The sequence below is a fragment of the Amblyraja radiata genome, chromosome 36 (genome assembly GCF_010909765.2).
Source record: "Amblyraja radiata isolate CabotCenter1 chromosome 36, sAmbRad1.1.pri, whole genome shotgun sequence".
Taxonomy (NCBI): Eukaryota; Metazoa; Chordata; class Chondrichthyes; order Rajiformes; family Rajidae; genus Amblyraja; species Amblyraja radiata.
Window position 1 is genome coordinate 5,140,325 of NC_045991.1, and position 15,421 is coordinate 5,155,745.

General features: G+C 45.8%; 1 long non-coding RNA gene across 1 annotated transcript in view; it reads left to right on the plus strand.

Moving 5' to 3' along the window:
• Positions 1–9,914, plus strand: part of LOC116966204 — a 36,195-nt gene extending 26,281 nt beyond the window's left edge. The window contains exon 2 of the long non-coding RNA XR_004409933.1: positions 9,800–9,914. This is a non-coding gene — a long non-coding RNA (uncharacterized LOC116966204). The remainder of the gene's footprint in view (positions 1–9,799) is intronic.
• The last annotated feature ends 5,507 nt before the right edge of the window (positions 9,915–15,421 follow it).

The window sequence follows — 15,421 nt, forward strand, 5'->3', positions numbered from 1 at the left end:
CCTGCATGTTGAAAAGAACTTGAAGATGCTGGTTTAAACCAAAGATAGACACAAAAAGCTGGAGTAACTCAGCGGGACAGGCAGCATCTCTGGAGAGTAGGAATGGGTGACGTTTCGGGTCGAGACCCTTCTTCAGACTGAGAGTCAGGGGAGAGGGAAATGAGAGATATAGATGGTGAAGTAGAGAGATATAGAACAATGAATGAAAGATATAGGTATGTTGCAAAGCGTACCTGAAGCGTCGCTGAAAATCTGCCCCAGCCCGTGTGCGCGATTTTGGCGCCGTTTAGAGGGGGGCGGGTTTAAAACGCGATTTTTCTCTAGGCTGTTCAAATCGAGGATGTTCAGCCTAGTTAATTATTAACGAAAATTCGCTGGCAGATTCTGTCGCTTGAGCTATTATTAGTTTTAAGAGCTTTAGGTAATTGTTATAGTAGTTTAAAAATTAACCTCTAAACCCCCGACGGCCGGCATCCGACCGGATCTCATACGGGGGACAATAGGAGGTAGGCTGTTTATTTTTACATTAAAAAGGGCTTCTTAAGATCCCTTTATACAAAGTTTAATGTTGCGAGAAGCTAATTTTGGGCCCATTATATCCCGCAGTATTTTTCTGGGCATTTGAGGTACAAATCTACCGCAATGTGAACGTTCTAAACCAGCGCTTTCACAGGAGCCCACTAGAAAGCTGATTTAAATGGACTTTAATTTACAGCAATTGAACACTAAATTCCTTCCATTTGGCCTATAAATTAATGTAAATGAGATTTAAAAATCATGTTTTATTGTGAATTATTTGTGAATATTATTTGGACACTTAGGCTATTTAAAAATGTTAATCATTTATTAAGAAATGGATAGATGTTTAGATCTAGTAATTGAAGTTTGAAATTAGCTACAATTGGGTAACTAACTAATTATATGCTTTAATTTCTGGTCATCCAAGTAAGATTATTTTATATTTGTTTCAGAATGGTTCAATCTATGATAACTGAAAATTTCATTCAGTTCCCTTATTTTTTAAGAAAGTTATGGGCTTTTGACTGTCCACGATCACAGCGTTTTTGTTATGTCCATAGAAAATCAATAGGGAACAAGATGCTAATTTCCAAGTATGAAAATGGCCATAACTTTTTAAATACTTGAGATATGAAAGTGAATTAGGTGTCGAATTAAACTTCTTTTTATGCTTTATCTGATGGGATAAATTGCAGACTTGATTTTTTAAATCTCAAAATTTTGTAACATTGCTAAAAGATATGCAAGAAGAAACGATGATAAATGAAACAGGCCGTTGTTAGCTGTTTGTTGGGTGAGAACGAGAAGGTGTGGGAGGGATGGGAGGAGAGGGAGTGCCGGGGTTACCTGAAAATTCGAAGTCAATGTTCACACCACTGTAAGCTACCCAAGCGAAATATGAGATGCTGTTCCTCCAATTTGCGCTGGGCCTCACTCTGACAGTGGAGGAGGCCCAGGACAGAAAGGTCAGTGTGGGAATGGGAGGGGGAGTTCAAGTGTTTGGCAACCGGGAGATCAGGTAGGTCCAGGCGGGCTGAGTGGAGGTGTTAAGTGAAACGATTGCCCAGTCTCTCTGATGTAGAAGAGTCCTCATTCGCCAGCTTCTCCTGGACCACCTATATTGAAGCAAGGAGCAAGACAGCTCACCAGCGCTTCTACTCCCTCAGAAGGCTTAGGAAGTTCAGCATATCCCCTACAACTCTCACCAACTTCTACAGATGCGCCGCACAAAGCATGTTATTAGGATGCATCACAGCAGGGTTTGGGAACGGCTTCATCCAAGACCCGCAAGAAATCGCAGAGAATTTCCAAAGACGTACAGGTCTGTAGGTTAATTGGCTTGGTGTAAAATGTAAAATTGACCCCAGTGTTAGTGAGCAGGGATCGCTGGTTGGCATGGACGCAGTGGGCCGAAGGGCCTGTTTCCACAATGTATCTCTAAACTAAACTAATCTAGGTTGAGGTGAGAGGGGGGAGAGTTTAAAGGAGATGTGTGAGGCAAAGTGTTTTTTTGCACAGTGTGGTTGGTGCGTGGAAGGAGATACCAGAGGAATGTTTCAAAAGCATTTAGACGGACATATGAACAGGCAGGGATTGGAGCATGCAGCCCATGTCCAGATAGATCTAGGTGAGAGGGTCCAGAGGAGGTTTACAAGAACCATCCCAGGAATGAGTGGGTTAACGTACGATGAGCGTTTGTCGGCACTGGGCCTGTACTCGCTGGAGTTTAGAAGGATGAGGGGGGCACCTCATTGAAACGTACAGAATAGTGAAAGGCCTGGATAGAGTGGATGTGGAGAGGATGTGTCCACTAGTGGGAGAGTCTAGGACCAGAGGGCACAGCCTCAGAATTAAAGGACGTTCCTTTAGGAAGGAGATGAGGAGGAATATTTTTAGTCGGAAGGTGATGAATCTGTGAAATTCTTTGCCACAGACGACTGTGGAGGCCACAAGTCAGTGGATATATTTAAGGCAGAGATAGATAGATTCTTGATTAGTGCGGGTGTCGGGTTATGGCGAGAAGGCAGGAGAATGGGGTTAGGAGGGAGAGATAGATCAGCCACGATTGAATGGCGGAGTAGACTTGATGGGCCTAATTCTGTCATCAAGTCATTTAGGTAATCGATTGGAAGATGGCCTCCTCTTGTTGTGTATGGCGTGCACAGCCTAAAGGTGTAGGCCAAGGGGAGGAGACATCCAGGCCAGGACTGTGTGGATGGGCTTTGATGCCCCCAGGGAAAAGCCTCAGTGGGCAATCCTTCATGATGGGTGGGATGGTCTGGTTTGGATGTCCGCAGTCGCAAACAGGGCTGGCTGTCATCCCTCACTTATGCAGGTGAGGGGCTGTTCTTGCATGGAGGGTGCGGATTCTGTTCAGGGTTAGCCATTGCTTGCAATGGAGGTCAAACCCGGTGGTTTCAGTGCGTGGGGTCTGAGATGACCTCTCCGTTGTTGGTGTTGCCTTCTTTCCAGGCTCTTCCAGGGATTTAACGAAAGACCAGAAGGGTTTGCAGGACTTCAGGCGCATGTTGGGCAGCTTGTTCAAGTCAGCATGGATGGGAAGGTAAGGGTTAGCCTCGATGGTGCACCAATCTTTCAACATCCTCTCCCTTCCGCGTATGCTGGGAGGGGTGATATGAGAGAGGGCAGGAAGCCACTGCAAAGGTTTGGTCCCCTAAGCTGAGGAAGGACATTCTTGCTATTGAGGGAGTGCAGCGTAGGCTTACAAGGTTAATTCCCAGGATGGCTGGACTGTCATATGCTGAGAGAATGGAGCAGCTGGGCTTGTACACTCTGGAGTTTAGAAGGATGAGAGGGTATCGCATTCAAACATATAAGATTGTAAAGGGCATGGACACGCTAGAGGCAGGAAACATGTTCCCGATGTTGGGGGAGTCCAGAACCAGGGACCACAGTTTAAGAATAAGGAGTAAGCCATTTAGAACGGAGACGAGGAAACACTTTTTCTCACAGAGAGTGGTGAGTCTGTGGAATTCTCTGCCTCAAAGGGCGGTGGAGGCAGGTTCGCTGGATGCTTTCAAGGGAGAGCTAGCGAGGGCTCTTAAAAATAGTGGAGTCAGGGGATATGGGGAGAAGGCAGGAACGGGGTACTGATTGTGGATGATCAGCCATGATCACATTGAATGGCGGTGCTGGCTCGAAGGGCTGAATGGCCTACTCCTGCACCTATTGTCTATTGTCTATTGCATAGGTGTTGACTTAAGTGTCCCTGTGATGACCTGTATTGCAGAGTTAAGGACAGTGTCAACTGGTTTGGTGTGGCAGCTATTAGCCCAATCTGGTGAGCAAAACTCGACTGTTGAGTAGATGGGGGCTAAGCTTGCGGTATGGAGGGTGTGTGCATTGGATCCCCTGCTGTTGCCTGCAAGTTTCCTGATGACGTTGACCCTTGCTTTCAATTTATCAGCCACCCTCTTCAGGTGTTCACGATAGGTGAGGATGCGATCCAGGGTGACTCCGAGGTACGAATGGTATGTTAGCATTCATAGCAAAAGGATTTGAGTATAGGAGCAGGGAGGTTCTACTGCAGTTGTACAGGGTCTTGGTGAGACCACACCTGGAGTATTGCGTACAGTTTTGGTCTCCTAATCTGAGGAAAGACATTGTTGCCATAGAGGGAGTACAGAGAAGGTTCACCAGACTGATTCCTGGGATGTCAGGACTTTCATATGAAGAAAGACTGGATAGACTCGGCTTGTACTCGCTAGAATTTAGAAGATTCAGGGGGAATCTTATAGAAACTTACAAAATTCTTAAGGGGTTGGACAGGCTAGATGCAGGAAGATTGTTCCCGATGTTGGGGAAGTCCAGAACAAGGGGTCACAGTTTAAGGATAAGGTGGAAATCTTTTAGGACCGAGATGAGAAAAACATTTTTTACAGAGACAGTGGTGAATCTCTGGAATTCTCTGCCACAGAAAGTAGTTGAGGTCAGTTCATTGGCTATATTTAAGAGGGAATTAGATGTGGCCCTTGTGGCTAAAGGGATCAGGGGGTATGGAGAGAAGGCAGGTACAGGATACTGAGTTGGATGATCAGCCATGATCATGTTTAATGGCGGTGCAGGCTCGAAGGGCCGAATGGCCTACTCCTGCACCTAATTTCTATTTCTTTGTTTCTATGTACCTGGGGAATTCTTCATTCTTCACCGGCTTACCACAAAAGGACACTCGGAGCTTTGCATTGGCGAGCAGATTGTTGAGGTGAAAGGCAGTGACAGGTGTCTTAGATGGGTTAGGGCGAAGTCGCTCTGGTGTTATCCTCAAGGGCAGCTCCCTGATAGGCAAGGGCAAGGTCATCTACATATGCAAACTCCCTGGATGAGGTAGTTGGCATATCACTCACATCAATGTTGAAGGTTAGAGGAGCTAGGACAGAGCCCTAAGGGGAGGCCATCATTCAGGGTCCTGGTCTGGTTCCCAAACAAGACCCTACATCTACACGGTTAATTCCCGGGATGGCGGGACTGTCATATGTTGAGAGAATGGAGCAGCTGGGCTTGTACACTCTGGAGTTTAGAAGGATGAGAGGGTATCTCATTGAAACATATAAGATGGTTAAGGGTTTGGACACTCTAGAGACAGGAAACATTTTCCCGATGTTGGGGGAGTCCAGAACCAGGGGCCACACACAGTTTAAGAATAAGGAGTAAGCCATTTAGAACGGAGACGAGGAAACACTTTTTCTTACTGAGAGTTGTGAGTCTGTGGAATTCTCTGCCTCAGAGGGCGGTGGAGGCAGGTTCTCTGGATACTTTCAAGAGAGAGTTAGATAGGGCTCTTAAAAATAGCGGAGTCAGGGGATATGGGGAGAAGGCAGGAAAGGGGTACTGATTGTGGATGATCAGCCATGATCACATTGAATGGCGGTGCTGGCTCGAAGGGCCGAATGGCCTACTCCTGCACCTATTGTCTACAGTTGCTGGGATGGATGAGAGAGCGCTTCAAGATTCTGGATGGCCGAATTCTGCACCAATCATTTACGGACTTACGAACGTTTGAGATGGGATTAATTTACATTGGTATCATGTTCATTCCAGACATGGTGGGTTTTGAAGGGTTTGTTCCTGCTCTATGGAGGGGAGACTTAACTCCCATATCATTGAGTGAGGAGTTCAGGAGAAAAATGCTGAAGAAAGGTCTTGACTCGAAATGTCACCTATCCAATTTCTCCAGAGATGCTGCCTGACCCGCTGAGTTACTCCAGCACTTTGTAGCTGTCCACGTTCTCCACAGAGATGCTGCCTGACCCGCTGAGTTACTCCAGCACTTTGTACCTGTCCACGTTCTCCACAGAGATGCTGCCTGACCCACTGAGTTACTGCAACACTTTGTACCTGTCCACGTTCTCCACAGAGATGCTGCCTGACCCACTGAGTTACTGCAACACTTTGTACCTGTCCATGTTCTCCACAGAGATGCTGCCTGACCCGCTGAGTTACTCCAGCACTTTCTCTCCTTTTGCGTAAACCAGCATCCGTAGTTCCTTGTTTCGACTCAGAAAAAAAAATATTTTGACAATAGACCTTTGGGTCCAACTAGGGCCATAGAGCTTCAAGATGTTTACCTAAGTTAGTCCCATTGCCCCTTATATATCAGAATCTTTTTCCATATATCTGGACTTACATCTGATCTTATAGACGTGAATGATCTTATAGAGTGTATGGATCGTATAGAGGTGTATAAAATCATGGGAGGAATAGATCGGGTAGACTCACAGAGTCTCTTGCCCAGAGTAGGGGAATCGAGGACCAGAGGACATGGGTACAAGGTGAAGGGCAAAAGATTTAATAGGAATCTAAGGGGTAGCTTCGGTTTCCTCCCACACGCCAAAGATGTACGGGTTTGTAGGTTAATTGGCTTTGGTAAAATTGTAAATTGTCCCTGGTGTGTGTGTAGGATAGTGTCAATTTTAATTTAGTTTGGAGATACAGCGTGAAACAGGCCCTTCGGCCCGCCGAGCACAGGCCGACCAGTGATCGCTGTACACTAACACTATCCTACACACACTGTTTAACCTACAAACCTGCACCTCTTTGGAGTGTGGGAGGAAACTGAAGATCTCGGAGAAAACCCACGCAGGTCACGGGGAGAACGTGCAAACTCCGTACAGACAGCACCCGTAGTCAGGAGAAAACCCGGGTCCCTTGCACTGTGGAGCAGCAACTCTAATGCTGCACCACCATTGGATAGCATTGGTGTTTGGGGATCGCTGGTATGCACGGACTGGGCGGGCCGAAGGGCCTGCTTCCGTGCTGCATCTCTGAACTAAACTAGAAATGTGAAGATGGACCTAATTTGAGGAAGGACATTCTTGCTATTGAGGGAGTGCAGCGTAGGTTCACCAGGTTAATTCCCAGGATGGCGGGATTCAGGTTAAATGGGACAATGGTGTATCTGCTCCATTCTGTGTTAGTAACGGAGTGCGGCAAGGAGGAATTTTGTCTCCTATTTTATTTAATGTTTATATGGATGAACTATCAAATCAGTTAAATAGGTTAAAAACTGGCTGTCTTGTGGGCAACACTATTGTTAATCATCTTATGTATGCAGACGACCTGGTCCTGCTCTGTCCATATAGTGCTGGGCTGCAGCAGATGTTGAAGGTGTGCTCTCAGTATGGCCTTGATTATGACATAATCAAGGCCATACTGTGGTAAATTGGATTAGTAAGTATGCAGATGATACTAAGATAGGTGGGGTTGTGGATAATGAAATAGATTTTCAAAGATTTATGCCAGTTGGAAGAGTGGACTGAAAGATGGCAGATGGAGTTTAATGCTGATAAGTGTGAGGTGCTACATCTTGGCAGGACAAATCAAAATAGGACGTACCTGGTAAATGGTAGTGAATTGAAGAATGCAGGTGAACAGAGGGATCTGGGAATAACTGTGCACAGTTCCCTGAAAGTGGAATCTCATGTAGATAGGGTGGTAAAGAAAGCTTTTGGTGTGCTGGCCTTTATAAATCAGAGCATTGAGTGTAGAAGTTGGGATGTAATGTTAAAATTGTACAAGGCCAATTCTGGAGTATGGGGTACAATTTTGGTCGCCTAATTATAGGAAGGATGTCAACAAAATAGAGAGAGTACAGAGGAGATTTACTAGAATGTTGCCTGGGTTTCAGCAACTAAGTTACAGAGAAAGGTTGAACAAGTTAGGGCATTATTCTTTGGAGCGCAGAAGGTTAAGGGGGGACTTGATAGAGGTCTTTAAAATGATGAGAGGGATAGACAGAGTTGACGTGGATAAGCTTTTCCCACTGAGAGTAGGGAAGATTCAAACAAGGGGACATGACTTGAGAATTAAGGGACTGTGTGGAATGAGCTTCCAGTGAAGGTGGTGGAGGCAGGTTCGTTTTTATCATTTAAAAATAAATTGGATAGTTATATGGACGGGAAAGGAATGGAGGGTTATGGTCTGAGCGCAGGTAGATGGGACTAGGGGAGAATACGTGTTCGGCACGGACTAGAAGGGTCGAGATGGCCTGTTTCCGTGCTGTAATTGTTATATGGTTATATGGTTATAAAGTATAACGCTAAGAAAAGCCGCATATTGATAGTTAGAAGCGCTGAGGACAGGGAATCAACTTTTCCGACCTTTTATTTGTCAGACAGTCCTCTTGCTGTGTGTGAGAAAATTAAATACCTAGGTCATGTCATATCCGATGACTGGACGGATGACAAAGACCTCTACCGACAGCGCTGTAAAATTTATCTTCAAGCTAACATGCTTATAAGGAAGTTTTCTATGTGCTCTGACTCTGTGAAGTGTTCCCTGTTCAGAACCTACATCACACCGTTATATACTGCTCAATTGTGGTCTAATCATAAGAAAAAGAGTATGCAGAGGCTCAAGGTAGCATACAATGATGCAATGAGGTTGCTACTTCGTGTCCCTAGGTGGCAAAGTGCCAGTCAATTGTTTGTGTCCACTAGAGTGCCAACCTGTGAGGCACTCTTAAGACAGCTGATGTTTAGTTTTATGTGTCGCCTGGACAAATCAGAGAACCACATAATTGAAGCCCTAGTCAGCCCTCTGAAAAGCTGCTATAGATTCACTTCTAGGCTAAGATGGCATTGGTGCAATAGCTTGTATATTTTATAGGCTAATATGCAATTTTTAATGTATTTTTGTATCTCCTTATACTGTATGATGTGTTATATGGACCTGTGTCTGAAATAAAGCTTTAATTTAATTGTCATATGTTGATAGAATGGAGCAGCTGGGCTTGTACACTCTGGAGTTTAGAAGGTTGAGAGGGCATCTCATTGAAACATATAAGATTGTTGAGGGTTTGGACACGCTAGAGGCAGGAAACATGTTCCCGATGTTGGAGGAGTCCAGAACTAGGGGCCACACACACAGTTTAAGAATAAGGAGTCGGCCATTTAGAACGGAGACGAGGAAACACTTTTTCTCACAGAGAGTGGTGAGTCTGTGGAATTCTCTGCCTCAAAGGGCGGTGGAGGCCGGTTCTCTGGATACTTTCAAGAGAGAGCTAGATAGGGCTCTTAAAAATAGCGGAGTCAGGGGATATGAGGAAGGACATTATTGCCATAGAGGGAGTGCAGAGAAGGTTCACCAGACTGATTCCTGGGATGTCAGGACTGTCTTATGAAGAAAGACTGGATAGACTTGGTTTATACTCTCTAGAATTTAGGAGATTGAGAGGGGATCTTATAGAAACTTACAAAATTCTTAAGGGGTTGGACAGGCTAGATGCAGGAAGATTGTTTCCAATGTTGGGGAAGTCCAGGACAAGGGGTCACAGCTTAAGGATAAGGGGGAAATCCTTTAAAACCGAGATGAGAAGAACTTTTTTCACACAGAGAGTGGTGAATCTCTGGAACTCCCTGCCACAGAGGGTAGTCGAGGCCAGTTCATTGGCTATATTTAAGAGGGAGTTAGATGTGGCCCTTGTGGCTAAGGGGATCAGAGGGTATGGAGAGAAGGCAGGTATGGGATACTGAGTTGGATGATCAGCCATGGTCATATTGAATGGCGGTGCAGGCTCGAAGGGCCGAATGGCCTACTCCTGCACCTAATTTCTATGTTTCTTTGTTTCTATGATATGGGGAGTAGGCAGGAACGGGGTACTGATTGGGGATGATCAGCCATGATCACATTGAATGGCGGTGCTGGCTCGAAGGGCCGAATGGCCTCCTCCTGCACCTATTGTCTATTGACCATAATGCAACTGAATAGCCCACTTCAGACTTTTGAAACTAAATCGACCTTTAAATGTTGTTTTTCCGCATAGAGTCCTGGCTATGTGGAACAGCTTCCCAGCCAGAACAGTCAATGACGTACCTATTTATACTCTCGCAAAGGAGCTGCTTGAATACCTGGCTGAGAAAGGATTGGCCATTACTAAGGTACGTACCAACGTTGTATGATACAATACGATAGAACTTTATTCATCCCAGGAGGGAAATTGATCTGTCAACAGTCACGAAACACAACAAGATACATGAAACATGAACTTAAAGTGACCAGTCGAAAGGATTGGAGATGTGCAAAGATTTGGGGAATGGGGGGTGCGGGGCGGGTTCAGTCTACCTGGGACGACAGATGGCGATTTGGGACGACAGATGGCACAATGGGCTAAGTGTTCGGCTGGCAACCGGAAGGTAGCCGGTTCGAATCCCGCTTGGAGTGCATACTGTCGTTGTCTCCTTGGGCAAGACACTTCACCCACCTTTGCCTGTGTGTGAATGTGTGTGAATGTGTGTGAGTGATTCGTGGTGGTCGGGGGGGCCGTAGGCGCAGATTGGCAGCCACGCTTCCGTCAGTCTGCCCCAGGGCAGCTGTGGCTACAGAAGTAGCTTACCACCACCGAGTGTGACTGAGGAGTGAATGAATAATGCGATGTAAAGCGCCTTGAGTATTAGAAAGGCGCTATATAAATCCCATCCATTATTATTATTATTACCCCACGACAGAAAGATTACAAGAACCATCCCAGGAATGAGTGGGTTAACGTACGATGAGCGTTTGTCGGCACTGGGCCTGTACTCGCTGGAGTTTAGAAGGATGAGGGGGGGACCTCATTGAAACGTACAGAATAGTAAAAGGCTTGAATAGAGCGGATGTGGAGAGGATGTGTCCACTAGTGGGAGAGTCTAGGACCAGAGGTCACAGCCTCAGAATTAAAGGACGTTCATTTAGGAAGGAGATTAGGAAAAATTTCTAGTCAAAGGGTGGTGAATCTGTGGAATATTGGATATTTTTATGGCAGAGATAGATAGATTCTTGATCAGTATGGGTGTCAGGGGTTATGGGGAGAAGGCAGGAGAATGGGGTTAGGAGGGAGAGATAGATCAGCCATGATTGAAAGGTGGAGCAGACTTGATGGGCCGAATGGCCTAATTCTACTACTATTCCTAATGTACAGTTTGATAGCCACAGGGTAGATGGATCATGTTGGCCAGTGTGGGCAAGTTGGGCCGAAGGACCTGTTTCCACACTGTATCACTCTATGAGGGATATGGGCCAAATGCGGGCAGGTGGGACCAGTGTAGCTGGGGCATGTTGGCCGGTGTGGCCAAGTTGGGCCGAAGGACCTGTTTCCACACTGCATCACTCTATGACTCTATGAGGGATGTGGACCAAGTGCAGGCAGGTGGGACTAGTGTAACTGGGGCATGTTGGGGAACCTGCTCCCTTATACATCAAAGGAGACATGGTGGAGAGAGTCACTGGCTTTAAGTTCCTGGGAATAAACATCTCCCAGGACCTCAAATGGCAAATGAACACCGTCACTCTCGTGAAGAAGTCAAATCAGCGGCTGTATTTCCTGAGGTCTCTGCGGAGAGCAAACGTCTCACAACCGCTGCTGCTGTCCTTCTATCGATGCGCCGTGGAAAGTATCCTCTCCTATGGAATCCTGGTGTGGTTTGCTAGCTGTACTGTGGCTGAGAGGAGGGCGCTGCAGGGAATTATAAAAACTGCGCAGAGCATTACAAACGCCCAACTGCCCTCCTTGGATGACATATACGAGGCCCGATGCTTGCGCCGGGCCATAAATATCAAGCAGGACACATCCCACCCAGCCAACCATCTTTTTACTCTGCTACCCTCCAGGAGGCGATTCAGGACTCTGAAGGCTCGCACCGGTAGACTAAAAAATAGTTTCTACCCATGTGCGATAAAAGAGCTAAATTCCAACAGAGAACGCTGGGGAAGCAAAATGTAATTCCAAGAAATGCCGCCAAATTCTTTTAAATTCTTTTAAATTCTTTTAAAATACCTATTTATTTTTTACTAATAAGTGTACATATGTGTTAATGGTTGTCGTGTTTGTATTTTTTTTAACCGGAGGAGATGTAATGGAATTTCGTTGCACAGTATTGTGCAATGACAATAAACGTATTCATTCATTCATTCATTCATTCATTCATTCATTCATTCATTCATTCATCATTCATTCATTCATTCATTCATTCATTCATTCATGTTGGCCGGTGTGGGCAAGTTGGGCCGAAGGGCCTGTTTCCACACTGCATCACTCTATGACTCTATGAGGGATGTGGACCAAGTGCAGGCAGGTGGGACTAGTGTAACTGGGGCATGTTGGCCGGTGTGGGCAAGTTGGGCCGAAGGGCCTGTTTCCACACTGTATCACTTTATGACTCCCTCGTGCAATCCAGGCAGTTTGTAGTTTGGAGATTACTTGGAGTTTGTTGTGTGTTCAATAGCCTGTCGGTTGTTGGGAAGAAGTTGTACTGGACGTTACAGTTTTCAGGCTCCTGTTCCTTCTTCCCGATCCCCGCACACAAACACTACCCCACACACACTGGGGACAATTCACGATAATACAAAAGCCAATTAACCTACAAACCTGCACGTCTTTGTCGTGTGGGGGGGGGGGGGAGGAAAGCGGAGCCATTTACCTTGATCACCATGCTCTTTGTCTCCTTTTCACACCTTACACTTCCTTATTTCTGTGTCACCCTCTCCCCTGACTCAGTCTGAAGAGGGGACTCAACCCGAAACGTTGCCCATTCCTTCTCTCCGGAGACGCTGCCTGTCTCGCTGAGTTATTCCAGCATTTCGAGATACAGCGTGGAAACAGGCCCTACGGCCCACCGAGTCTGCGCCGACCAGCGATCCCACACATTAATACTATCCTACACACACTAGGGACAATTTTTACATTCACCAGGCCAATTTAACTATATACCTGTACGTCTTTAGCGTGTGGGAGGAAACCGAAGATCTCAGAGAGAACCCACGCAGGTCACAGGGAGAACATACAAACTCCGTACAGACAGCACCTGTAGTCGGGATGGAACCCGGGTCTCTGGCGCTGTAAGGCAGCAACTCTACCGCTGCACCACCGTGCCGGGCTGTCGTTCGTAGTGTGCAAATACCATGAAGCTTGTTGGGGAGAAGCTGTTCCTGAACCTGGACCTTACAGGCTCCTGATGGCAGTGGTGAGATGTGAGCATGGCCAGGATGGTGTGGGTCTCTGATGATGTTACATAGAAACATAGACAATAGGTGCAGGAGTAGAGGCCATTTGGCCCTTCGAGCCAGCACCGCCATTCAATATGATCATGGCTGATCATCCAGAATCTGATCATCCAGAATCTGTGGGTTTAGTCCACTGTATTTTGTGTAGTACCCGACTGATGAGACCGTAGTACCTATTGATGAGGTAGAAAGAAGGGGAGAACATAGAGATTAGTTTCCCCCCCCCACCTCAATACGCAGAAATGTATCCATGCCACTGCCTTGAGTTGGTTCCATGCGACATACATTGGTACGTGGCGATTCAATTGGAATATAAGGTAATCGATATCTGGTGTCCATATTGCTTTGTAATCTCAGCAAATACTTTTGGTTTAAATGTTCGTTTACAGTATTTAGCTCACATGATAGGTAAGTTACTGATGGTCAAACATGTTTAACGACATACGGTTACCAATTGTTAAATAAATTGTCACATAATATCAATTTTATTCCGCCCAAGTGGTTTGGTATATGCCACCACTGTGATGTTGTTAATTTATAAACGAACATGCAAAATGGTGCACTACTGAGCAATATGCTTGCCCAATAGTAAGTAAGTTTTATTTTTATAGCACGTTTTAAGTCAACTCGCATTGACACCAAAGTGATTTATAAAAATAGATAATACGTTTGCATACCATAGAAAAAGGTTAACAAATAAAGAAAATGGACTCAACACATATAGAGTTCTACACAAACGTCCCCCCCCCCTCACAGCAGAATCAAATTTCCACTGTGGGGAAGGCACCAGAATGTTAAGTCCTCTTCCTCTGAAAACCCCCGAGGTCGGCCCATTTGTGGCCTTGCAGCCAGTCCGATGAATATACTCAATAGAACATACTCAATATTTCTAACTAGGTTTAATGCCCAGTGTCTATAATAATAATAATATGTATCTTTTATTGTCATTGCACGTCAGTGCAACGAGATTTAGTGTGCAGCTCCACTGATGTACAAGAAGGTAAATAAATACAATACATAAATAAGCAAGCTGAATTGATTGACGTGACCATCTGAGGGAGACTGTCCAAAGGGGGTGGGTGGGGGGGGCACTCATTAGGGCCGGTTCAGAGCCGCTATAGCTCTTGGGATAAAGCTGTTCCTGAGTCTGGAGGTTCGGGCGTAGAAGGCCTTGTAACGTCTGCCGGAGGGAAGTAGTTCGAACAGACCGTGGCAGGGGTGTGATGAGTCCTTATGGATGCTGAGGGCCTTCCTGAGGCACCGTGTGTGGTAGATGCCCTCCAAGGCTGGTAGCTCTGTCCCGATGATCCGCTGCGCTCTGTTGACGACGCGCTGAAGAACTCTCCTCTCCGCCTCCGTGCAGCTGAGATACCACACTGAGATGCCATACGTTAATATGCTCTCTGTGGTGCAGCGGTAGAACGTTGTCAGCAGCTGTTGGGGCAGACCAGTCTTTTTTAATGTCCTCAGGAAGAACAGTCGTTGCTGTGCCTTCTTGACCAGCGCAGCGGTGTTTGTGGACCATGTGAGGTCCTCTGAAATGTGAGTGCCCAGAAACTTAAAGCTGGACACTCTCTCCACACTTTCCCCGTAAATGGAGATTGGGGCGTATTCTCCAGAATGGGACCTCCTGAAGTCAATAATCAGCTCCTTGGTCTTGGAGGTGTTTAGTGCCAAGTTGTTATTGGCGCACCAGTCCGCCAGGTTCTGCACCTCCGCTCTGTAGTTTGTTTCATCACCGTTGGTGATCAGCCCAATCACTGTTGTGTCGTCTGCAAACTTCATGATGGTGTTGGTGTCGAATGCAGGGACACAATCGTGAGTGAAGAGGGAGTAGAGCATGGGGCTTAGTATAGTGATGACAACTCCAGATTAGTCCATTTGCCACCATATTCTAGGTATGGGATATAGTTTGAACACTAGTATCTCAGCTGATTGGAAAGGTACAATGTTCAGTAGCTGGTAATGCTGCTACTATCCCAATTACTTTTGCCATGTAGTTGATAGGTGGTTAAATGTTACCATAACTGATAGCATTAATGAATACCAGATAGACAATGTTGTAGATATCTGGATAATATGACAGAGCCCAGGCTAAAATAAGTTAGTAGCTAATGCAGCTGATATAGCTATTCCAAGGATAGTCTGTCGTTAACATATAGACATGCCATGACGAAATGTTCATTAAGTGTCAGGGCTGGTTTGAAATTCTGGAATAGCTTCGGCTCATATAAGCCAATTCAATAATAAGTCAACTTAAATCAAGTCAAGTCAAGTTTATTTGTCACATACACATGCGAGATGTGCAGTGAAGAAAAGTGGCAATGCTCGCCATGGTTGCCCCATCCAGGTAAATTGTGGTATATCCGAAATCTTATATAAAAGGGTACTGAATAGTATGCATCTT